The following is a 25,205-nucleotide window of genomic DNA, read 5'->3' as shown; positions in this document are numbered from 1 at the left end:
TGAAGCTATCTAATTAGAGACTTTCTTGGTTGAGAGATAGTTTTTATAAATTGATTCTCCACATTAATTATTTTAATCAAGTTTTCTATTTCTTCATGTTTAGTAAAAGTACATATTTTCTGTTTGGTTCTGGGAATTCATCAATTGCAGCCAGGTACCTAATTTCTTGACAAAGGATTGGTTCACAGGATCCTTTTATAATCTTTTTCATTCATAATAAGCAGTAATATTCCCACTTTCATTTAATTTAATAATTTGACCCAGATCCCTCGCTCACCCTTGCCCGTTCCTCTCTCCTCCCCTCTCCTCAATGGAGTCAATGGGTTAGTCATGTTGACTTGTTTCAATGGGTTAGCCATGTTGACTTTTTTCAGTGGGTTAGTCATGTTGACTTGTTTCAATGGGTTAGCCATGGTGACTTTTTTCAGTGGGTTAGTCATGTTGACTTGTTTCAATGGGTTAGCCATGTTGACTTTTTTTCAATGGGTTAGTTATGTTGACTTGTTTCAATGGGTTAGCCATGTTGACTTTTTTCAATGGGTTAGTCATGTTGACTTTTTTCAGTGGGTTAGTCATGTTGACTTTTTTCAATGGGTTAGCCATGGTGACTTTTTTCAATGGGTTAGCCAAGTTGACTTTTTCAAAGCTCTACCATTTGGTTTCATTCACTTTTCCAAGTGTTTTTCTGTTTTGATTTCATTTATCATTCTGTAGGTTTTTATTACTATTATTAATTCTCTTCTGGTAGCTTTGTATTTCTGTCTTTTTGTAAAGTAAGAAACCTTACTCACTTATCGTAATTCGTTATATAAAGTTTTACACTTAAACCTTCCTCCAGTAGTGCCATGCTTTTCTTCAGCTCATAATACCACACTAGAATATTCCTGTGTGTGCAAGTCAAAAAATAGAAAAACCCCAAAACTTCTTCATATCCTGCCTGAAAGCATATTTTTCCCCTTTCTTTTTTATGGGTACTATGAGTCATTAGACACAATAATGAAGTTTCAAGGTTATTGTCAAAGAACATACCATGATTCCCATAGTTAATTACTTCCATATTAACTGGGTTTTACAAATCTCTGATGTATTCTTTCTCTGGCTTTATTATTCTAAGCTTCACATCTGGACTTCTCACAATGCCTGACTTTTATAGAAAGAATGAGTCGTGTAATAAAAAACACTGATGTGGGCACACTGACATTCAACCCAATGTTTTATTCTGGGGCTTTGCTTCAAGCCACTGTTGATGAACACCATGGACTCCATTCTCCAAATGTTCACATTCGTTCCGTGCACTTTAAAAGAAAACTAAATTATTGTACATAATTGAAAGCAACTCTGTGACTTTTTGAAATTATGTAACTCAAGATTTTCACTAATTCAGGCACACAGTCCCTCCAACCGGTCCAAACTCATCTAAATTTTATTGAGTAGCCTATAAACCTATGAAATAAAATGCCTCATCACGGACACAGCAGTGTGAAAGTCAACCAAATCGGCAGAGAGCACCGATAGCTGATGTCTCAGTCTGTTCCTTTGTCTCTGTACAGACCAGGCTTCAGGTTTTCAAATGACTCCCTGAAAGGCTAAGCCACAGGCACAGAAGACTTCCGGGAGCAGCACCGGGGTACACAACACATCGCGTGTGGATCTGCCCCACACTTACACAGAGAATGCCTCCTAAAGCCCGACCACCGGGAAATGCTACTGCCATCTAAGTTCTTACTCTTCGTTTACGTTGGAAGAGTTTAGTCACCATTTACTTATTTTAAGAAAAGCCTAATGTAGAAGAGGCTTCTGAGAACCTGAGCTACTGTGTTCAGAGGGTCTCTCTCCTACGGCCAGGCGGCGCTGCAGATCCAGTGAGGCCAATAGCAGGAGTCAGCAAAAGGATTGTGCAGAGCAGGACATCCCCACTGCCACTACTCAGCTCGGCCGGTGTAACATAGATGTGCCTGACCTTGTCCTGCACTAGAACATATACAGGAAGTCAGACATGCAAGTTTAAATACTAACTTTATTCTTTATTGGCCTGATCGAACTGGGGAAGTTACTCAGTGTCTCCAGGTCTTGATTTTCCATCCATAAAGTAGGAATAATTGTATCATTAATCTCACAGGAGTGATATGAAGATATGTATACCACTCAATGTGCATAAAGCAATTAGTATCTGGTGGCTGCCTAATGTATGTTCATTCATTTAATATGTGAGCGATTACATATAAAAGACAGTGCCCTTTTTTGAATATAAACAAGCTGATATAATCCATCCAGTTTGGACTGCTTTAAAGGGATTGCAAGGTTTCATGAAAGAAGATATATAAAAGGCCAAAAGGTCTATAGAAAATGCTTGACAGCATTTATTATCATGAAACACAAACTAAGACTGAAGGTATAGCTCAGTAATAGAGCAAGCACATGGGGAGCCCAGGGACAGAGTCAAAGCTTAGAGTGGGAAGAAGAAAGAAGAGGGAGAAATGGGGCTGAGATGCAAACTGAAACCACCACCAGCCATCACTGCTCACATGTTCCGTGGACTGAAATTAAAAAGAGAGACGATAGGAAGTGTCGATGAAGAAGAGGAAGACGTGGCAACTTCACATGCTGCAGGTGGGAATGCAAAATAGCATAATCATGTTGGAAAAATAGTTTGGCACCATCGTGTTCATTGAAAAATACACTTGTTATATGACCCAGTGATTTCATTACTGGTATTTATGTGAGAGCAATAAGCCATATGTCCACACAAAGACTTGTGCCTGAATATGCACAGCAGCTTTGATCACAGTTCCCAATCACTCTCCAGAACACAAATGTTCATTGACAGGTGACAAGATAAACAAGCTGTGCCATGCCCATACAACTGCCACTGTGCAACAGAAGGACACAAACACCAGTGGGGACAAACCCTAAAAGGTCCTTATATGAAGTGATATATCAGACTAGAGATCCAAAAGCAAGCTAATCAATCTACAAGCCCAATGCAGATCAATGGTTATTACAGCCAGGTATAGAAGGATTGTCACCGGAAAGAGATCTGGAAATTTTGGAGTGACTGAATCATCTAGATCAGTGGTTTTCAACCTTCCTAATGCTGTGACCCTTTAATCTAGTTCCTTATTCTGTGGCGACCCCCAACCATAAAATTATTTTTTGTTGCTACTTCACAACTGTAATTTTTCTACTGTTATGAATCTTAATGTAAATATCTATGGTTTCCAATGGTTTTAGGTGACCCCTGCTGAAGGGGTCATTCGACTCTCAAAGAAGTTGTGACCTACAGGTTGAGAACCACTGGTCTAGCTATTGGCGGTGGTGGTCATGGTTAGTGACATGAGTATATACATTCACATGCCCATCTAACTACACAGTTAAATGTACTAAAAGACAAAGGTACCACGACAACAGGAATCTTCAGAAAGAGAAACGGCAAACAGAGGTAAGTGAGCACCAACAACTAAGACATTTTTGGAGCCCGGAAGACTAGAAATGTTGCCATGGGAAACCCAGGGACGGTCTCCTTTATGGGTCACTCTGCTGTTGCTTAATCCCCTTTCCCAAACTTTCCTGCTTGCTTCATTTTTCTTGACATAGCTGAGGCATGTGCAGCATGGCAGTGTGTGTGTGTGTGTGTGTGTGTGTGTGTGTGTGTGTGTGTGTGTATATGTGTGTTCATTCACCAGGGTACTCCCCACTGTGATTCCTGCCTGTCAGTGTCCATGCCCTGTGCAATCCCATCCCTGGAGTGTGAGCAGAATCTGTGATGTGCTTATCTGCAACAATATACGACAAAGCTTATGTCACTCCTGTGATAATGATAGAGTGCATAAAACTGTCTTGCTAGAAGACTTGTATCACAGACCTTCCTGGCTGACTAATCACGTAAACAGCCATGTGGGGAAAACCATAGGACAAAGAACAACACAGAGGTATCTGGCAACTGAGTAGACTTCAGCCAGCAAAAAGCCAGGAGCTAAGGGTGCAGCTCAGTGGTAAGGGTTGTCTACCATGTATTAGGTCTAAAGTTGATCACAAGCACCAAGAAAACAGAGAAAGCTAGGGAAGAGGGGGAGCAAGGGAAGAGAATGGAAGGAAGAGATGGGAAGGGAGAAACAGACAGTCTAAGTTGTGGGTAGTCTCCAGTACCTGCAACTGCAGCACTGAGAAGATTGTGCAAGAAAATGGTGAGCCCAAGGCGGGCCTGACATACATGGAGACCCTACCTCAAAAAAAAAAATATATATATAGGTCCTTGAGTCCTGCTTACATAAGAAAATATATGCTCCTGACATTCCAAGGGAGTTTGGAAGCAGATCCTTCCCCAGTTCGCAGATGAATTCGGCCCAGGTTACAGCTTGATGAGAGGCCTGTGACACCTTCACCACAAGACCCAGCTAAGCATGGATCCTCATCCTTAGAAACTGAGATATGGTAAATATATGTTGTTTTAACATAGCAGATTTGTGGTGATACATTCTGCACCAAAGAAAACTAATATAGAGACAGGATACTTAAATGGTGAAAAAGAAAAAGTTTCATATACCAAACCCAGTAAGCATTTTCAGAACACAATGGCCAGCCAGAGCTACGTATCAATTGCCAAGACCATACAGCCACATCTTACTTCAACAAATAATGCTGCTACAGAGTCCTTCCTGACCACAAACAGGCCACCTTTATCAGCCCAGAATTTTCCAGACCCTAAAGGGTTACTATACATGAACCACAGACTTCCCAGTAGTCCCAAGAGTACTATGGGAAACACAGTCCCAGCAGCCCTTTTAAAACAGAGTCCTGTTCCTGTATGGAAAGACATATCTTCTGTGGCTACACATGGCCTTAATACACATGACTCCCCCAAAAGCCAGGATTAAAGAATAGTCCTTTTATGCCCTGGGTTGTACTGAACAGCTCATGAGAAGTCAGATGCAAGACAAAGGCATCTATAACCTATTTATCAGTCAACTCAAACATGTAGACAGAAAGTAGAAAGACAGGAAGCAGTGATGGGTCATGGGAAATGAATGACATAGGAAGTCTGGAGTGTTCTGATGGGGTAGTCCTGTGCAAAACCCATCACACGGCTGCTCCGTAAAACAGGGACTTCAGGATCCTCAAAGTTTATCTTAGGTCTGACTATCTATTATTCTCCATAGACCTTTTACATAAAGATCTTTAGGTGAACACTTATAATCATCCTTTGGAATGGGTTCAGAACCTCTCACAGATACCAGACTCCGGCAATGCTCCAAATCCCTTATATGAGTGGCACCCACTGTAAATAATCTCTAGATTACTTATGATAGCAGATACAGTACAAATATGATGTCAATCATTGTTGTATTGTTAAGCAGTGTCAAGAAAAATATTTGTGCATAGTACAGATGTAATTTTTTTTCCCAATATCTTGGATACATGTTTGGATGGATGTGGTGTTCAGTATACCAAGGGCCCCCTAAACAGCACAAAGCAAGAAGCTACTACTCTGGGGAAAAGGACACCAAGACATCAAGGCAATATTTATCTGTTGAGAGTGCTTATCACCAGCAAGTAACTACATGGATAATTATGGTGTCCAACACACACTCAATTTTTAGTACTTGAGATCCTAGTCTTACAAATGTCAAGCCCATACATCTAGGTTGCAAAGAAAAGGCCATGCAAACCCACAAAGATAACAAGGCAATATATATAGTAGCTGGAGGCTATTTCTCTTGAAGATTAGTAGCCAGAAGTAATCATTTCATGTCCAGTCTCATATATAAGCTATGAGATACTGACATTTCACATGCAAACTATAACTAATGCCAGTTCATCTTGCAGCCAGCTACAGGGGAAGGGACATAAAGTATTTTACAAAGCCTACCTAGTAGCTAAGGTCAAATAAATGCATATCACATTTCCTAATTCTTCTAGCATACATCAACACGAACTGTGAAAAGTAAACTTAGCTCAAAGTATTGGACCAACATGTCAGAATCAAGAGCTACAGCTTTTGCATGCTAGAGTTTATCTTCTGGAACTGCCTTCATCAGCCAGGAAAATTTGCTGAAGATATCTATGTCTTTTTACAATCTTCTGGTGTAGCTTGGAGTTTGAAGTTTGTATTTGTGTGTGTGTCATTTTCTATTCTCCCTGCACTTTACAAAGAAATAAAAACACTCACTGCTTTAACTTGGTATTAAACTGACCCCTGCTGGCCTCGTCTTTACTGTTTGTACATTTATTAGGCCCCACAATACCTAACTACACGCCACAGTTGAGCCTGTGTTTGATCAAACTGCCGCATCCAAAACAAAGACTTCGGGAAAGGAGGGCTAGTAGAGCAATGCCAGCAGAAGGATCTTTACCATAGAGAGAGACCCCTGGGACTAAGGTCACACTGCACTTCCACAGCAATGCTTCAATAACCACCAATTTACCCCAGGACTTTGTTAACTCAACAAACATTCACGGGTTTCCGAAAGATCAAATGAAGAAGAGATGTTTAAGAGTACTACACCTGCCCTGCGGGAAGGGGCTCACAGCATCTGCGAGTCACAAGAAAGCACACTTCAGAATTAATTTACGGCAAAGGATGGATGGAAGGGCACAATGGCACGAGAGGCCTTACTGGATTCAGGTTACCTGAGCTGCAGCCCTGAACCGACCCACAATGTATTTTTCTCTTTAGTTTTTATGACTAGAAGTGGCTGCTCTTTTTGACAGCCGATTGTGTGTCAGGTACTGGCAAGGACCTTTCCATGAACTGCTGCACGAGCTCCCACGGATCACGCCTTCTATGCTCACGCTAGTGGCATGGAATAGGAAATCGTGCTTCTGAGCTGATGACAACACACTGCAATGATTTTAGTTTAAACAAGTGTTTCTCTCCATGAAAGCGGAGCGCCTTGACCGTGAGGAATTATGCCATTGTTAGCTCTGCATTCCCCAAATCTAGAGCATAACCTGGTAAGTAGTAAATATTCAAAAAACTGCTTGCAGAGACTAATGTTGCAACTTAATTCATACTGTTCACATCCTGAGCTAAAGCATTATAGAAGGAAAAGGAAGGAAAAGGCTTTGACTCCTGAACATGGACTCCTTTGTGCCTACTACATAGGAGGAGAGGCCCATGACATGAACCAACAGAATGCTCTAGAACAAATGTTTTCAACCTGTAGTTTGCAGCCCATTTGTGGGTCCAATGGCCTTTTCACGGGGGTCGAATATCAGGTATTTACATTATGATTCATAACAGCAATAAAAATTACAGTTCTGAAGTAGCAATGAAAATAGTTTTATGGTTGAGGGGTCACCACACCACAAAGAGCTGCATTAAAAGGTCACAGCATTAGGAAGGTTGAGACCAATGCTCTAGAGGCTCGATTCCTACTCAACAGTTCAGAAACAAACGGCACATGGACTCCATCGTCAGTGGACAAGGACACTTTCAAGTGTCAACCTGTCATGTGCTAAGAGGAAGAGAAGGAGACAGGGAGGAGGAAGCAGTGTGTGAAATCTGCTCTGATATTGTACGATGACTACAAAGCCAACTACCTGAAAGATGTTTCTGCAAGATGGAGGGCATGTGGAACCAGTTTTGCAGACCAAGCAACACACTGAACACAACACAATGCAGAGATCCCAAATCTCAATGCACAAACAAAGAATAAAATAAAAGCAAACAAAAAAAAACACATGTGGACTTTTTTGGTTTTGCTTCTCTTTTGGTTTTTTTGTGTCTTTTTCTTACCTTGTTTTATGTTCAGCATCTTTTTTTCTCAGAACTTCAGACAGATGAAGATAAATGAGGTACAGTGGGTGAATTCCTTGACTGGCAGCAGATGATTTCTGTATCCCCATTATTGTTATGTAAGCATTTTGAATACTGCTTCTAGCAGACGAGACGTCTGTTCCAACATATGTTATGAGAAAAATGGTAAAGATTGTATTCACAACTAAAATTGCTAAACAATCAACAAATGCTACTAAGAAAAATACCATAAATCAATCTGGTTTGTGTCCATTGTTAACTATCTAAAGAAAATGAGCACTCTGATTTCTGGACCCAAAAGAATAAATAGGCCCAGATTCCCAGGACTGTCAATACTTCCTCTATTAGACTCCACTGTGCCAAACAAACCTCACTGAACACTCACTCCTGAGGAATGTATCAAATCAAGTCACTAGTGGTGGCGCATACCTGTGATCCCAGCACTTGGGAGATAGAAGCAGGTGGATAGGAGCTCAAGGCCAGCCTGGGACACATATCAAGGTCACCTGTAGCTTGTAGCAAGTCATTTTCTTGCTATTTAGAATAAGTAGGATTCCAGGGACCCCACAAAGGGCTGAGCGCAGCACCGCAGCATTAGTGTGTGACAAGCTGAGCTGCTGCCCTTTTCACCATGTTGTCCTGCCCTGTCCCCTCCTGCCAGCTCTTCACCTTTGGATCCCACTCTGAATACACAGGAACTTGGAGTCCTGCTAACCTGGGTTTCAACTGGGTTAAATGTGTCATCATGCCTTCCTCCCCACCTCATCAGCACCACAGGAAGGTCTTCTTTGCTCGCCCAGTAGACGGAGCTCTCACGATACATACCTACACATTAATCCTCAAGGCAACTAACTTCAACTATTCTGTCCAGCAAGTCCCTTAATGGCACTTGCTTCTCCTGTGAGATCAGACAAAAATCTAACTGCCATACCTACAACATCAAAAGCCCAAGACCATCATTTCTACTTCAACCTACAGCTCTCACTGAAACCTATCAGGATCCCTGCTTGCCACACTGTTAAATTTTATATCCCCCACGATACTCACAATTGAGTCATAAACAAAAAACACTGCCAAGTCCATGTTTCAGGTCCCATTTTAACTGTGACCTATGTGCAACCTTCAGGGTCAGTAATCGCCCAGCTCCCAAAGCTGATTTGAAAATGACAAAATGCAATGCATTTACATTCCATAAAATCAAATGTTTAAGCTTAGCACATCCAAAGTAGTTAAAAGAGCAAATCAATGAGGAGAAAAATTAAAGAAGGCAAAAAATAAATTGACTGGGGGGGGGGAGACTCATGAATTCTTAGGAGAGTGCATTCAGTGTCACCTGTGAGCCCTTCCTTGGAGCCAGCATCAACGGCAGGGGCACAGGACTGTCACATGCTGCAGATCAGCTACTTCCGCGGTTAGATTAAGATCTCCCAACAGGCAGGTGCTGCAGCACTTCTGCGTCTAGCATCTGGCATATGCTGCGGATGCAGCAGATGCAGAACAAAGAAAGCACCTTGCTCGGGATTCTCCCAAAGTCAGCAGCACCCTTGGTGCTCCGAGAATCACTAGGTCATTAAGGTAGGCTCCGGATGTCGTGAACACTGAGATAAATTTCTGGTCTCTGAGGACTCTGACTCCAAGGCAAAGCATGCTCTCTCTGGCTCGCTCTTCCTCACTCCTCCCTTCCCCTTCTCCCCCACACACAGCTTAATAAAGGATGATAATCAAATCTTGCTTCTGGCACATGCTAGCACTTTCAAAAAGAATCTAATACTCACAAATCGCCATGCTGCTCCTGTCAATGTCTCTTAAAAGCAAGGAATTTTCCGTTGTCTTAGATTTCAAATTTATTTAAAATTTGCCATACAAATCATTTGCCCAAGTTTTCACACAATGCCAATTTCTAAGTGTGAGAATCATGACAGATGTTCTGTACTCAAACTCTGAAAAAAATTAGTCCTTTTGTCTACTAATTCCCTGGATAACTGGGCAAAATCTTTTTTAGAAATTTGTTTGTAGTAACAATCAATAAAAATGTGGATGCCGAGACATTGTCTTTACTAATCTCTGTAGTAGTCACATAATTCAGGACCTAGCAAATGGCAGAAACCTCTTTTTTGTTGACTAAAGAGTTGGTCTGCTGCCTGCTAATGTGTGATAATCAAACTTTCAGACTCCAAATTCAAATGAGAAAAGTTTTTCCACTGACCTCCATTAATAATGCAGCTGTAGTCAGGTGTGATGGCTCGCACTTTTAACCCCATCATGCAGGAGGCAGAGTGAGCTCTGAGTTGGAGGCCAGCCTGGTCTACTTTGTCTCAAAAAAGAGTAGTTAACAGATCTTTGGGGAATATCTGACCCCAAATTATAAGATAAATAATAATTTTAAATGCACTCATTTTGATTTGGTGTATGTCTGCACAATCTGTGTGCACTCAGTGTGTGTGTGTGTGTGTGTGTGTGTGTGTGTGTGTGTGTGTGTGTGTTGACTGTCATCTGTCTGTCTTGGGTACTATTGGTTGGTTACGTTTGCTTGTGCTTTTTTGTTGATTTTTTCTTAAAGAGAGAAAAACAGAAAGCGTGTGAGTGTCATAATACTAGTGGCCAGGATTCTGAAAGTGGTTGTGGATTCACTTACAGAGTCGACAGCAGTAATCCACGGTAATGCCAGGCCAGTACTTAGACAGAAGAGTCCCTCAGTAAGGACCATATACATCTCCAAGAATGCAGGGAAGTTCCCAAACTATCAAGGTAGTCGATGAGAGTCACTTGCTTATTTACCATCATAATTGTGCAGGTGTTTGAAGGACAGAATGTGACAATCGTGACTTAGCACAATGAAGTACACAGACCCAGAGGAACCCAACCCCTCGGGGACAGAGTGTGGTCCTCTCTCCTGTACAGGAACACTGAAATGCCATCTAAAAGTATAGTTGTGGAAGGTGAAACATTGGTCACACCAGCTGAAGACCAGAATGTGGATCTGCAGAACTCACATAAACACTTAGGAAGGCTTGGCAGCCTCCACAACCCCAGTATGTGAGCAGACATGGAATCTCTGGGGCCACAGGCTAAACTGGACCAGGCAGAACTGGTGACCTCCAGGTTCAGTGAGAGACCCTGCCTCCACAAATAAAGTGGAGATTGACCCACTGACTGAGGAAAAACACTGGACAGCACATTTGGGCCTCCACACATGCATGAACACATGTACACCCACATGCATACACAAATGCATGTGTTATGTGTGCGCACACACACACACATACATACACACACACACACACACACACACACACACACACACACGCTATAGAAAAAAGCAGCATAATGAAGTGACATTATGAAGAAAATGGAGATAACCTGGACAGGGTATAAAAGTTTCCCACCAGAAGAAAAGAGAAGCCTCCTCCTACCCCCGCCGCAGCCGCCGCCATATTCTGTAGCTTTTCTTCCGTTACTAACAGTCCTTTTCACTCATCAAAGTTGTTAAAAGAGGAGCTGTGCATATCTTTGTGGTAGAGCATTTGCCTAGTATACACATGTCCCTAGATATAATCCCAAAACAATAAAATGATTTTAAGCCAGGTGTGATGGTGCACACAGATGACCTCAATACTTGGGGGAATCACTACAAGTTCTAAGCCTGCCTGGCTACATACTAAATAATGAATGAGCTCCAGAACAGACAGGACCACTCTGCAAATCCATGTCTCAAAAACTAAATAAGTGAATTTAACCATAGCTACCTGAATTTTCTGGTGTCAGTATAATAGAAAAACTTAAATATGAACTATATGTTTCTGTTTCTGGTTTTGCTTCTATTCCCATTTCAGAAGCTAAGAAAAGAGCTCAGAGTTCTCCAGCCAATCTATTGGGAGAGAGATTCTTACATTATTGACTCTCTAGAATTCCTCTAAAGGAAGGTTCCTCCTAAGTGGAATCCACCTGTAAAAACATTACTTTATCCAAACGCAAAACTGGGCTTACAAAGTGAGGCTTGGCTTCCGAATATGAGAATGTCAGACACATCAACTCACTGTGAAGGTCGCGGTCACTGGGCAAGCCTTCACACACTTCATTTAAACAATGTCTGGATTTTAGTTTTCCAACTACCAATTCTAGACAGCAAGCGGCAAGGCCAGAGGACTGACAGCATCCAGGCCCCCTACGACAGGAAGAGAATGTAAAGAAGCCGGGCGGCGGCACACGCCTTTAATCCCAGCACTCAGGAGGGAGAGCCAGGGGATCTCAGTTCAAGGCCAGCCTGGGCTACAGAGCAAGATCCAGGACAGGCACCAAAACTACACGGAGAAACACTGTCTCAAAAAACAAACAAAAAAAAAAATGTAAAGAATACATACATACATGACCAACCTATACCCACAACATCTCTTTCTCCTTTCCCAGCATGATCTAGCTGTGTTCTGAAGCAAACAAAAAATTAGACATAGGTGCCAGGCGGTGGTGGCGCACACCTTCAATCCCAGCACTTGGGAGGCAGAGACAGGTGGATCTCTGTGAGTTTGAGGCCAGCCTGGTCTACAGAGTGAGCTCCAGGACAGGCTCTAAAGCTACACAGAGAAACCCTGTCTTGAAAAAAAAAATTAGACATAGATACTCTTGAGAATTTATCACACCGACACCTTGGTCAACAGCGACAAACTTCTGAAGAGAACTCCCGGCTTCATGTGCATCTTTTCTAACAGGCCAGTTTTCCACAACAGAAAGCGTTATGTACCTACCCGGCCATTCGCTAGTTTGCAGCAGTACCGGTGAGGAGGCTTTGTTGTTGTTTGCAGAAACTGGTTTGCTAAGGCAGACTTCCGGCTGCAGAGCCCAGGCTGCCCTGGAACTTAACAGCACTCCTGCCTTGGTCTCGGGAGTGCTGCAATTGCAGATCTTGTACCACCCTTGATTTGAAAACAAGTTTTGCTTTAAGTACAAGAGAAAATATGTGGGTGTTGGTTAATGAAGAGAAAAAGAAAGGCTGAAGGATGCCATTATTTACAACTCTACAAAACACTGATGACTGCATGGTCAAGTTGAACATCAGTTACAAATTATGTAGACAGCTTGCTGACAAATGAGGGAATTGTTCCCTCTCGGTTGCTTTCCTGGCTACTTGTAAGATAATATCCACTCACAAATTTGCAATTCAAATTTGATGTCTTATGAGTACATTTTGTAGATCATGCTCCAAGAAGGGAGAGAAGAGCTAAGAATTGCATGGAAAGTATAATTTGTTGCTGGCTTTTAGCCAGGAATACTAGACCAAATGTTTAGAGACCGTGGGCAACTGAGCAAACAGATTATATGCAGACCTTCAAATAAAGGTCCAATCGAGTAATATCTTAAATTATCAATTTTTGAACTTAAAAATGTATTTCTTTTATTTATAAAGAACAGAAAAAGAATTGACTTGGAAGCCCTTTGGGCACATTTGTAACAACAATAACAAAAGGCCTCTATGATTTAGAAAACACAAGCAACCATATGCCTGGACCTATGTACAGCTGAGTTTACACATTAAGTATAAGCTTTTATTTTCATACTTGAGAAAACATGCCAAGTATTCAATATTTATAATCATAATTAACTTGCAGAATGAGGAACCTAATTACAATGGAAAGAAAGAAATATTGGTCTTAGGAAAAAAAAGAATTTGATTATCACACATGTAGGTAGTAAAGGAGGCATTTCTACCTCCCACAACCAATCCAATGTGTCTGTATCTTAAACTTACTATAACTGTCACATATTAAAAAAGATATGATCACTATATGGGCAAATATATTGCTAATAAAAACCCACTCCAACACTCCAATCACTCAGCACAGCACAATATAATTTTTGTAGACATATGCTGCACTAAACCACCGACACAGTAAAAGCCTGACATATTACAGCCTTCCCTTAAAGTACCAGGGACAGGTATCGGAAGCCCATTCCTTGAGAGCGTTCAAGGGCAGAAGGGCCATGTTGAAACAGAAACGTGCAACGGAAAGCAACACAAAGAGCTGAGCAAATGATGCAGACATTAGGCCAGGAATGTGGGATGGCGGCCGGCAGAAACGCACAAGTCCGCAAAATAACCACTTCCAAGATGATCATCTTAGCTGTGAGTAAGAGTTCAGATTCATGCCTGGCAGAGAGATCGAGGGCACCAGGAGAACACAGCCCACAGAATCGAGTAAGCAGGGCTCCCAGAGACTGAAGCAGCGATCACGGGGCCTGCGTGGGTCTGAGCTAGGTCCTCGGCACATGTGTTATGGCTGTTAGCTGGTGCTTGTGTGGGTCCGGTGGGAGTAGGGGGTGTCTGATTCCTTTGCCTGCACTTGGTACCCTGCGCCTCCCAACGTGTTGCCTCCGCTCAGCCTTGATATGAGGGTTTGTGCCGAGTCTCGTTATAGCTTGTTATGCCATGTGCAGTGGATATAAATGGGAGGTCTGCTCTTTTCTGAAGGGAAATGGAGGAGGAGCAGATCTGGGGGAGACGAGGGAGGAGGCTGGCTGGGAGGAGTGAAAGGAGGGGAAACTGTGGTCAGGACGTATTGGAAACAAAGAAGAATGAAAAGAATTAATTAAATTTTTTAAATGAAAGAAAAATAAAGATTTGTGGCTGGATGTATAAATCAGAGGTAGAGCACTTTCCTAGCTCATACAAATCACAAGGGTTTAATCCCTGGCATCACAAAAGAAAACGGAGAAGATTGGAAACAGATGCCTGCGCTGGGAAACTGCAGATAATAACAAGGAGGATCTCAAACACTAACCTGAAACCCCCTCACATCAGATGGATGAAGGTCCACCTCTGTTATCACATCTGTACTACAAAAGGACTGTATGAGGCCGGGAGCGTAACTTAGTGGCAGAGAGGACGCTCAGTATGCCAGAGGACTGAGGTTCAATCCCACTACAAATGAAAACAAAATAAAAACCACTTGTGCTGGCTAGTTTTTGTCAACTTGAAAAAGCTGGGGTCATCTGGGAAGAAGGAACCTCCATTTAGTGGGCAAGTCTGCAGGGCATTGCCTTCATGAAGGAATGATGTGGGAGAGCCCAGCCCTGTGAGTAGGGACTGCCCCTGGGCAGGCGGTCCTGGGCTATACAAGAAATGAAACTGAGCAAGCCATGGACAGCAGGACAGTAGAGAGCCTGCCTCCTCTAGGTCTCTGCTTTGGTTCCTGTCTCTGGCCAGGTTCCTTCACGCTCCGGCCCTGACTTCCTCTGATGATGGGCTGTAAACTACATGCAAAATAAACCCTTTCCTCTCCGAGTTGGTTTGGGTCCCTGTATTATTTTTAAAAATCAAAAGTGAAGCATTCATGGTACTCTTGCATATATGATGGTAATTGCAACCTCACCGAGAAGATTTTAGGAATCCCTAGGCTGGTTAATACCACTTATCCCCTAACATTGCAGCACCCCACACCCCCACCTAGAGAACGCCTCATCCTAGGACTCAGAGTATGGAGGATGCCCATCAGCTGTGTGAGTTGCTCACACAGTTTGTTCAACAAATCATGTGCTTCTCCAACCTCATCTCCCTGATAAATGTATTTTGCAGATTTGCTGGTCCCTTGGCGGACCTGAGATTTTGGGGGGGGGGGCTGCTTTACAGGAAGTGGGATGGGTGTGCACTTTTTATTAAACTGACTTAAGGCATTATCAAAAGTCAAAACTAGAGGGCTGTGGGCTCTAAGTGACATAATGCAGACATGGAGCTAAACGGCTGCCCTTCCAATGAGACTACTCCAGGAAGCTGGCCAGCCCACACAGGAAACGGCCCTCACAGGGAACAGCCCTCACAGGGATCGGCCCACGGCTGACTCCAGCGAAGTGTCTATCCTGGGATTCACAACTGACCCCCTTGCTGTCAACTTCTCTGAAGTCTCGCTTCATCTCTAACATCCCTCTCATCCACTCATTGTTAATGTTTTGTTGGTATTGGTTCACCTACTCTTTAAGTCTCTTTAAGAGACACGAACAAAATGCAAGAACTCTATGTTGGCCTTCCAACTAAGGCCTCGGCTTTTCATCCATTCCTAGACAACTTTCTCACAGAGGTCCAGCATGCATCACACTGCAGTGCTGGAGCAGAGATCAACACATGATTCCTTACAACCAGTTCAACTAACATTTTGCAGTCCTCATCGCTGGTGACCTCTATGGCACTGGGAACTGTTGACCTCCTTGGAGCATTGCTCAGTTGCGCTCTCTCTAGATATATCTCAATCATCTTTGCTATCATCTCTTTCTCAGTTTTGCTTTTTAAGCATTCCTGCTCAATGGTTTATTGTCTCTTTTTCTATGTGTGTATGGGGGGGAGCTGTGCATGTATGGTGGATGTTTGTACATGTATGGGCATAGCGTGGGTTCATGTGCAAGTCACGTGTGGGCATGCACATGAAAGCTCAAGGCTAATGTCAGAAGTCATCCTCCATAGTTCTTGTACTTCATACATTGAAGCAGAGTCAATCAAACCCAGAGCTCATGGATATGGTTAGTCCCGCTAGTCATCTTGACCCCCTGACCCCCAACTTTTGGGTGGAATTAAAAGTGGACTACCACACCCATCCTGCATTACATGAGTTCTGAGGACCTGAACTCACATCCATATTTGCAACAGAAGCACTTTGACCACATCAGTCCCAGAGACATATCGCCAGCCCCCAAAGGTTGGTGTCCATGGCTCTCTTCGAGTCTACTGTAACAGCGTCCGCTAGCATCAATGCCGTTTAAGGTTCTCAGTTCTTCATTTCATGCCCAGATCTGTCCCTGGAAAGTCTGCCCCCAGAAGGGCATTGAGTGAGTAACTGTGATGTGGACAAATCGGTTTAGCTATCCCCATAAGCACCTTCACATGTAAATCAAAAATGCTGTGCCTTTCATATTGTTATTGAGATGGTTAGTTTTAACTGTCAACTTGACATACTCTAAAATCCCCTAAAAAGAGGCGCTCAGTGAAGGATTGTCTAGATAACGTCGGCCTATGGGTAAGTCTGTGGGGAACTGTCAGATTAAGTTCAAAAATGTTGAAATCCCCATCTTAGCTGTGGACAGTACCATTCCCTGAGAAGGATATCCTGACCTGTGTAAGCGTGGAGAGATGGAACTAAGAACAAGCATGCACATACCATCTTCTCTGCTCTGATTATGGACACCTCTGTGACCATCCTCTCTGCTCTGACTATGGACACCTCTGTGACCATCCTCTGCTCTGACTATGGACACCTCTGTGACCATCCTCTGCTCTGACTATGGACACCTCTGTGACCATCCTCTGCTCTGACTATGGACGCCTCTGTGACGTCCTCTGCTGACTATGGACACCTCTGTGACCATCCTCTGCTCTGACTATGGACACCTCTGTGACCGTCCTCTGCTCTGACTATGGACACCTCTGTGACCGTCCTCTGCTCTGACTATGGACGCCTCTGTGACCGTCCTCTCTGCTCTGACTATGGACGCCTCTGTGACCCTCTGCTCTGACTATGGACGCCTCTGTGACCCTCTGCTCTGACTATGGACACCTCTGTGACCGTCCTCTGCTCTGACTATGGACACCTCTGTGACCGTCCTCTGCTCTGACTATGGACACCTCTGTGACCGTCCTCTGCTCTGACTATGGACACCTCTGTGATCATCCTCTGCTCTGACTATGGACACCTCTGTGACCCTCTGCTCTGACTATGGACGCCTCTGTGACCCTCTGCTCTGACTATGGACACCTCTGTGACCGTCCTCTGCTCTGACTATGGATGCCTCTGTGACCGTCCTCTGCTCTGACTATGGACACCTCTGTGACCGTCCTCTGCTCTGACTATGGACACCTCTGTGAGTTCTTGCCACCTTGACTCCCCCTAACGATAAGCTGGAAGCTGGGATTATGAACTGCAATGACCCTCTGTCCTCTAAGTAGCTTTTGTTGGTGTATTTTGTCACAGCAACTGGTAACAAACATCAGACAGTCACTTATGGAGGTTAAGTGAGATGAGACATGAATTCAATATGCTGAATATTTACTATTGCTGTGCTCTCTATAAATAAAAAGCAATAATTTAATAAAACAAGCCCATAAGGCAGAGGTTCATATTCCTACTTACAACTCTGAAAACCAGTCTCAGGGACCCCAAGCAATATTCTAAGACCTCCTGCAGTGAGGAAGCAGCCAAGCTCTGTGATGCCAGAGACAGAGATGGAACTTCGACGCTCTTGCAGACCTCACTGGTGTCGGACTGTGGAAAAGACAATGCCTGCAGAGTGTGTGTCTACAGCCAAGAAAGGACAGGTCTCCTCACACAGTAACAGAGCCTCTGATTAGCTAAGTGTGTAAATGAACTGTTTGCTTCCTAAATCAGAGCTGTTCTCTGCCTGGACCCAGCATAATTCCAACTCTAAGAGACAGCAGGAAGTTTTCACCACCAGGAAAGGGTCCCCAATGTCATAAGTTTTGCTTCAACAAGAAAATTCTAATATTAAAAAAAAAAAAAAAACCCTGCCAGGTTGCCATGGCAACAATCTATTTGTGATCATGAGGCTGGTGGTATTCTGTAATATTTCTCCTAAGGAAAAGTAAACTAGATATAGCCAAGGAATTTAATAAAAATATTTGCTGGACGGGAAGCCAAGAAATGACAGTTTTTAGGCACTATGACAGGATTTAAATATACAACATGAGGGAAGCCCTCCGGTTATAACACCAGCTCCATCAATAAAATTAAAAGATTTTGACCTTGACACCAATACAAGCTACAGCTGTAAGATCCAGAAAACTCAATTCTCTGAACAAGTAAAGTAACTCGTTAAACAACTGAGTTGACAGCTGTGTAACAAAAAAAGTCAAAATTCATCAAAAGGATGATGAATAAAATCAGTCTCAAAAGAAGTGTGGATTGTAAAAGCTAACTGCTTCAGGAAACCTCCAAGGTTTGATTTTGGTGTTCCGTCTGGTGTGTATATGTGCAGGTGGGGTGCACACTGGGAGACCTGGGGATTACTAAACCTTATACATCTATCTAGAAAATATCAGAAGGACATGTCAAGAGAAGGAGCAGAAAGAGACTGGCATTGACTGGGCCATTCTAAAGTCTGGACATGAAGGCTGCTTAGACAGACGGGGGCAATTTCTACAACTGTCAAGCTTCGGTGATGTCTGCGAAAATTCTGTAAGTTTTTCTCTCCTCTCAGACTCTTCAAGTACTTGTTTCTACAACGATCCAAAGATGTTAACACTTCTCCTAACAACTCGAGCTGTAAGCAAATCATTTCTTTTTGATTTGCAATGACTTTGCACAATGGCACAGGAGTGCTGAGCATGTGGAAAAATCACCAGAAGAAGAACTGCAACTCTTATAACTTCAATGATAAAATGGCTTTGTGAGAAAAAAAATACCAGGAAAAATGACAGAAGAAACTGAGCCACGCCGCCTGTAACCTATACAGTCAGTGTGGACATGTGCAAATTATTTACTTTTACAGATTCATATTTTTACACACACATATATTTGTAAAAAGTTATATATTTTTGTTTCTAAAATACAGTCCTAAAACTACATATATTGGTATTTTCTGTATACAAAGTCAATCTCCCTATTTTCAATAGACAACTGTCACTCATCCCATTGAAGAGAATTAAAGATGTTGTTAGTAATAGTTAAGATTGTTAAGCCGTGATGGCGCACGCCTTTAATCCTAGCACTCGGGAGGCAGAGGCAGGCAGACATCTTTGAATCTGAGGACAGCCTGATCTACAGAGAGAGTTCCAGGACAGGCAGAGCTACAAAGAAAAACTGTCTCAAAAACCCTTAGTAATAGTTAAGATTATAGCAAGTGTTATACAACCAGATATTTTCAATTTTGTTTGATTTGGATGAAATATTAAGCAATTAAATTAGCAAATCTATGCAGTAGAGGAATACATTTTCTTTAGATGTAGTTCTAAAGAGGATTTGCTGAAATGCTGACATAATCAAAGGTTTCTGGATTGCTGAAATTAGAAGAAAAAAACTAAGTAGTAAGGGAAATGAGTCACATGGGTCTAAGGAAAAGTTTGAGATGGTCATCCAAGCTGTTGAACTCTAGATGATGCGATGGGTGTACAATGAATAGTGACCAGTTAGAAATCCTGGGTTGTAATTCAGGAGAGGGTCTGAGATAGACAATAGTCTGCTAAGAGTTGACTCTTTGTGATCATGGTATCTCCCCTGCCAGGTAAGGGCGGCCGGTGGTGCATGCCTTTAATCCCAGCACTAGGGAGGCAGAGCCAGGTGGATCTCTGTGAGTTCGAGGCCAGCCTGGGCTACAGAGTGAGTTCCGGGAAAGGCGCAAAACTACACAGAGAAACCCTGTCTCGGGGAAAAAAAAAAAAAAAAACAAGAGTTGACTCTTCAGAAGAGGACATTATGTAAGCAAACAATACAAGAGAGAGAATACGGAAGAAATAAACACCGTCTTTAAGAGGGAGCAGTATTAACAGATTAGTGGAGTGTGAGACAGTGGCAACAGCATCACGTCCTGGAAGACGACCAAATAAGGGAACATCACAGCAGACACCTCAGAGAGATCAAAGAGAACAGAGGAAAAGAACACTGTGTTCAGTATCCAAGGTGTGACTGTGAGCTCAGCTCAGCACAGTAGAAGCTGTGAAAGCTAGCCTAAAGAAAGTCAGTGGATGAAAAATGGGGATGGGGGGGGGGGCTGCGCCAAGCTCCCCTAATCTGTTCTTAGTCCTTAGCATGGAGAATCTTCAACAGATGAAGGTGACTGCAGCGTTCACATCACCCTTCCTAGCAGAAAGAACCAATAGCAGTCACTGCTCCCAGAATAGGAACTTGTCTTGTGGTCAGAGGCAGCAATGGTTGTTTTGTTTGTTTGTTTGTTTGTTTGTTTGTTTGTTTGTTTAAAGATCCTAGTAGCTTACCTACATGTCTTAGCAAAGGTAAGAATATTCTGTTATGTGGGGGCTGGAGAGATGGCTCAGCGGTTAAGAGCACTGGCTGCTCTTCCAGAGGAGCCGGGTTCAATTCCCAGACACCACATGACAACTGTCTGTAGTTCCAGTTTCAGGAGATCCGACACCCTCACACAGACATGCAGGGAGGCAAAATGCCAATGCACATAGAATAAAAATAAATAAGTCACTAAAAAAAAAGGAATATTCTGTAATGAATCAAAAGTCAACAATTTATTTATCTTTTGATGTGTGAATACCACAGGTCCACAGCATCAGTCAGAGAAGCTGTGGTGATTTATTGTGTACCCTAATAAACTTTGCCTGAAGATCAGAGAACAGAGCAAGCCACTAGATTAAACAAAGAAGCCAGACGGTGGTAGTGCACACCTTTAATCCTAGCACTTAGAGGCAGAGATCCGTCTGAATCTCTGTGAGTTCAAAGCCACCCTGGACTACATGAGATTGACCCAGTCTAGGAGATCTCAGAGCCATGCAGACCACCACCAGGTGGTGGCACACACCTTTAATCCCAGCACTTAAAATCTCATGCCTTTGCTTGGAAAGTCACATGCCTTTAATCCCAGCACTAAGAAGGAAGTGATATGGTGGGCAGAGAAAGGTATATAAGGCCTGAAGAGACAGGAAGCCTTTTCAACAGAAGCATCCTTTCAGCTAGAGGCTCTTCCAGGCTGAGGAGTTGGTGAAATAAGAGGTATGGCTGTGGTTTGCTCTGCTTCTCTGGTCTTTCAGTTTTCACCCTCATATCTGGTTCTATGTTTTTTATTAAAAAGATCTTCAGAAATTCGAGCAACAAAAAGCTGTGTATCTAACTAGAATTAGCATGACTTTTAATTAAATTAAAAGAGAATTTCTTTCCAAGATTTCTATTTAAGTCCTATCTGTTATCTGCATTCATCCTTGTTTCATAGAACAATAACGTCGGTATTTTAGAGGCAGACAGTTACAATTTCTGTTTTCTGCTAATGGGACATCATGGATTAAAATGCCAATGTTGTCTATAAACTACAACTGAAACCATGTTTTCCATATAATGAACATTCCATCATCTTTAATTTTGAAGGAGTAGAACAGCAAACCTGCTCTTTTCTTCTCTTGAAGCACCCTCTTCTGGAAAGACAACAGACAAGCTAAGCTTTTCCTTTGTCTATTTCAATCCATAAGTTCCAGGCAGTCTCCCAAAGACAAGCCAGAAACAGAACTTCCACAACAGCAAAAGCACACTTACTTGGAGAAAAAATTAATACTAATTAGCGAATATTATATCAGGCAAGAAGAAAGGCACCAAACCATAGCAGTATTCTATCAAGGATACAAAGACAATAAATTAAAAACAATTCTAAATGTTTAATATTAATTCTTGTCCATGATAGAAAAACTTAAAAACTGGGTTAAATAACTAATGGGCTGGTTTAAGTTCAAAGTTCCTGAATGTGAAAGAGAGCCTTTGAGTAGCCTAAGTGCTGTTTTGAGCTTTCAATACAATTCACAGGTCTTCATTCAGTAACTGAGAGAAGCAGATGCAGAGATCCACAGTCAAGCACCAGGCTGAGTTCCAGGAGTCCAATCGAAGAGAGCGAGGGAAAATGGATTATATGAGCAAGGGGCATCAGATCACAACTGAACCAAGCTCGTGGGAACTCACAAACTCTAGACCGACAGCTGTGGAGACTGCATGAGACCGGACTAGGCCCTCTGCATGCGGGAGACAGTTGTGCAGTTTGGTGTGTTTGAGGGGCCCATGGCAATGTGATCAGGATCTATGCCTGATGCACAAGCCGGCTTTCTGGGGCCCATTACCTATGGTGAGACAACTTGCACAGCCTTGATGCATAGGGAAGGGACTTGGTCCTGCCTCAACTGAATGTATCAGGCTTTGCTGACTCCCTGCAAAAGGCCTTACCCTTTAGGAGGAGGGGATTGGAGGAGGGAAGGCTGGGGTGGGGGGGATGGGAGGAGGCTCTGTGATTGGTATGTAAAATTTTCTAAAAATTATAAAAAATAAAAATAAAAATAAATCATGGTCTTTGCATGTAAATGTACAGGATTTAAAACCAGCAGAAACAAATAATTAAAAATTATAGAAACATTGCTTATATAATATATAAGCATTGAAAGAATTAAAAGAATAATGGTGTTTCTGTTTTAAGAGAATGCTTTTGCTGGGTGTGGTGGCCTGTGCCTTTAATCCCAGCACTTGGGAGGCAGAGGCAGGAGGATCTCAATGAGTTCTTGGGGCAACCTAGTCTACAAAGCAAGTTCCAGGACAGCCAGGTCTGTTACACAGAGAAACCCTGTCTTCAAAAAACCACACATGAGTGTTGGGGGGGGTGGAGGGAGGAAGGGAGGGAGGGAGGGAGGGAGGCAAAAAGAAAAAAGGAAAGGAGGGGGAGGGAAGGGGAGGGGAGGGGAGGGGAGGGGAGGGGAGGGGAGGGGAGGGGAGGGGAGGGGGAAGAATGCCCTCACACAATGCTGGTAGAGTCTAAACCAATATATTCTATATTAGAAATCAATTTGATGACACACAAAGCAAATGCAAAATCTGCTTCACAATTTCATTTCTATTTGTTCATCCCATGTTAAAAAATAAAGAAAAAAAACATTTGGATTTAATAATACTTTTTTTTTTTTTTTTTTTTTTTTGGTTTTTCGAGACAGGGTTTCTCTGTGTAGCGTTGCGCCTTTCCTGAAACTCACTTGGTAGACCAGGCTGGCCTCGAACTCACAGAGATCCGCCTGGCTCTGCCTTTCGAGTGCTGGGATTAAAGGCGTGCGCCACCACCGCCAGGCTTAATAATACTTTTTATATACATACTGGTGTTTACAACTTAATAAGGTTCTGAGTAAAAGTTAACATTCATACAAATGAGTTTACAACTACTGAAAAAAATTAAACTTAAAAAAATAAAGGTGTATATACTAAATATTGATATAGATGGAGACCTAGTTCTTAGCACTGGTGATCTGTAAAGAATGGGGATTCTGTAGAACTTTAATTTCTACTCTGTATTTTTACTTACTATTTATGTTTTCTATAATAAAGATTTTGTTTTGTTTTGTTTTGTTTTGTTTTGTTTTGTTTTGTTGTGGTGGTAGGGATTAAAACTGGGCCTCAAGCACCCCAGGAAAGCACTCTGCCCACCAAGTTTATATGGCCACCTCTCTTTTTGCATCTTCTTTTGAGACAGGATCTGACCTTAAAAACTCTGTATCCCAGCCAGGCCTTGAATTTATAATCCTTCTGCCTGAGCTTTCTGAGTAGCTGGGATTATGACCTGTACTATTGGACCTGACAATACATATTTAACCTGAACAAATGCTTCACAGAAATTATGGTATGTCCTAACATGGTGGAAAATGTACTTGTCTGCATGGGGTGTGAACAAAGCTGTGTGTACTAACGGATGAGGTGGTACTCAGAGACACTAATGGTAATAAGGTAGCTTATCTACAGTCTACTCTTATCACAGAAGGCATTAAGGAAATGACACAAAATTGGCTAACTGGGAAAATGGGAGGAAATTAACAAGTTCTAATAAAATATTACCAAATGACAATACTATACAGTTTTTTCTGGAGGTATTGGATATAGTAAGTTATGAGTTTGGGCTTTTTTTTTTTTAATAGCTCAGTGATTCCTGGACTAAGAGCTTGCTTGGACTGAGAGATCAGAGATCCAATAGGTCAGGAGCCCAGATCTGTCCTTAATTCTGGCAGACTCACTCCCCTGCCTAAGCCTCTATTTGTCTCCTATGATAAAATAATAACAAAACTTACCAAGAACTGCTGTGAACATTTAAATATAATGTATGTAAGATGTGGTGCCGGCACTAGCCAACACCCGATGATGGTTCTTACCCTCCGCCTCCAAGAACATCAGTTTACATTTTCACTACCAATTATAACAAGCTCAGGAAATCAGAGGCTGGGTATTATTGCAATCCAGCCAGCAAGTGGAGCTCACTTTCTTTCTATAATAGTTCTAGTCATCCTAAGGAAAGCTGATTTCCAGAATTAAAAGTCCTCTCCTGATGATAAATACTAGCCGTGACTGTGCCAAATATTAAAATGATACCAGTTCACCAGGGCAGTGGTGGTGCACGCCTTTAATCCCAGAACCCAGGAGGCAGAACCAGGTAGATCTCTGAGTTTGAGCCCAGCCTGGTCTACAAAGTGAGTTCCAGGACAGCCAGGCTGTTACACAGAGAAACCCTGGAAACAGAAAAACAAAAAGAAAAAGACCAGTTCAAAAGGAAAACTCTATGAACAGCTAAACCCAAATCTTCCTGTTAAACATGAATGTGAACTTGAGGGGGAAATTATATAAGGTCTCACAAACAAACCAAATATGAAATGATAATGAAAATAATACCAACAATGAAACCCATTACTTTATTCATTAATCTAAAAAGCTATTTTTAAAATACTATTTAAAAAGCAAAAGAAAGGGCTGGAGAGATGACTCAGCAGTTAAAA

At 42.4% G+C, this 25,205-nt stretch overlaps 1 protein-coding gene and 1 long non-coding RNA gene across 3 annotated transcripts in view; both read right to left on the bottom strand.

Moving 5' to 3' along the window:
* The window catches only part of Smyd3 (SET and MYND domain containing 3), a 575,124-nt gene that overhangs the window by 398,511 nt on the left and 151,408 nt on the right, over positions 1 to 25,205 (bottom strand). The window lies entirely within an intron of this gene.
* LOC119089147 lies at positions 16,434 to 19,241 on the bottom strand. Its single transcript, XR_005092988.1, has 2 exons — positions 17,590 to 19,241; positions 16,434 to 17,391 (listed from the first exon to the last, which is right to left on the bottom strand). It is a non-coding gene; the product is annotated as an uncharacterized LOC119089147 (long non-coding RNA).

Source organism: Peromyscus leucopus, chromosome 15 (assembly GCF_004664715.2).
Source record: "Peromyscus leucopus breed LL Stock chromosome 15, UCI_PerLeu_2.1, whole genome shotgun sequence".
NCBI classification, from domain to species: domain Eukaryota; kingdom Metazoa; phylum Chordata; class Mammalia; order Rodentia; family Cricetidae; genus Peromyscus; species Peromyscus leucopus.
This window is presented reverse-complemented; position numbering and strand designations above follow the sequence as displayed.